The sequence below is a fragment of the Physella acuta genome, unplaced genomic scaffold, assembly GCF_028476545.2.
Source record: "Physella acuta isolate Inbredline_101_S28 unplaced genomic scaffold, ASM2847654v3 ptg000507l, whole genome shotgun sequence".
NCBI classification, from domain to species: domain Eukaryota; kingdom Metazoa; phylum Mollusca; class Gastropoda; family Physidae; genus Physella; species Physella acuta.
The window spans coordinates 417,582-419,498 of record NW_026732026.1 but is presented as its reverse complement, the minus strand read 5'-3'; positions in this window follow the sequence as shown (position 1 = coordinate 419,498).

The window sequence follows — 1,917 nt, the reverse complement described above, 5'->3', positions numbered from 1 at the left end:
ACCTAGCAGATGTGTTCGAACATCAACATAAGCATAACCTGAAGCTTCGGGGAAAATGAACGAATATTATCACTTTCCATGATTATCGCGGGGCATTTTTATCAAAGCTGCAAAATCGGCGAAGAAAATAAATCTTGGAAATATTGTAAATTTGAGAAACTCTGCAGTGTGGTAGATGAATCTAATTGTGAGATAATTAAAATTTTGAAATAAGAGATTTCTGGGCATCTTGAATCAAGTGAAAACGAACTGCAGCACTATTTCTCTGAGCTGAAAAAAAATCTGCATTTACGTATTACCCATTCTCTTCTTTCCTCGATGTTGCCGGCAGATGAATTCTTTGATTTGTAGAATGATTTCGCGTAAGATAAAAAACTGCACACTCAATTTTGGTGTAGTATTCACCATTCATACCCAAACGTAAAATTGATTGACTTTTCGAGAATAGATTTTCAACACTATTTTTCGATTAAAAACAAAATTAAGATAATGATAATGACATGAGTTGGCGTTAGCAAAAAAAAATACTTTAAAAAAAAATTAACCGCGAATGTTTAGTCAATAGTATGCAATTTTACTCATGGTATTAAAACAGTTATCATATTGAAAGTCTACTAGAAAATGTTATTTTAGTGCTTATTAATTTCCATACTAATTTCGGCTTTTTAATTCTATGGGGGTCGCGGGTCACTTAATTTTTATAAAAGGGGGTCGCCACTCGAAAAAGGTTGGGAACCACTGATCTAGATAGTTCCAGTTTTCATAAAATTTTAAATGCAATTTTCATTAACTGGTAGGTCTCTAAGATATCGCATTTTTAGCGCAATTTCCATTCTGGAGAATTGCGTTTATTAACCCGTCATTTCTGGATGTATGGATGGATGGATGGATGTGTGTCCGCAGCTTTAAGTCGTATCTCCTCCTCAACGAAGCAATATCGATGACTAGTTCCAAAAGCAATTATGTTAAGCAAGTTACGAGGATGAACATAGGCCATAAAAATTACGGGTTTCTTTCATGGATTTCCCAGAAAAGCCAAAAAACCTCGAAAAAAGGCAGTTTTTGGCCCATATCTCGGCAACCAGACCACTTAGCGAATTGAAACATGTACCAATCGATTCCTGTCATAATTTAGAACAATATTGCCGAAGAAAGTTTTCAAAAATATCCTTTCGTTCGGTCACAAAAAAAATTTTGAATTAATTAAAATTTGGACCGAATTAGTAGGCATTTTTTCCAACCACACCACACGCGTCATCACGTTCAATAGCTAGGCGCGCAATGGTGTTTAGTTATGTAACTCTATTGTAAATAAAACATGTAAAATACTGAAAAAAAAATTAATATAAAACGTTTTAATAACTAACCAATGGTTTTACTAACCCTGCTCTTGATTTACGCTACGACAGAGCTATTTTTAGATAACATAAGGAAATTGCGCTTAAATTGTCACAAGACTTTTTAATTACCTTGTTTAAATATATACAAAAAATAATGAATATTTTTTTATTTATACAAATATTGCCCATTCACACACAATGGCGTAGCCAGTAGAGTGTTAGGGTGTTGAAAGCCCTACTCTAAAATGGATCCCAAAATGAAAATTGTCCCACCTAGCAATTAGCGATGATGAGCTCCTATATTAACTATTACAAAATATTTTAAGCCCAAAAAACAATGTTAAGTTCTTAAAATCGTTATGGAATCTACAAAACTCCACAGTAAGTGAATCTTCGTCAATGCCTTTAAGAACACCAGGCAAAAACTCTACAGTATTTGGGTTGTAGCATGCTAGTATGTTTTCATTGACTTCTAACTTTGGCCTTCGCTACAAAATCATGGAAACCGCTGAGGTTAAGGTTAATAGCACAGGAAATACGCAAGTCACGCAGCTAAAATGCCTCACTATTTTGCCCA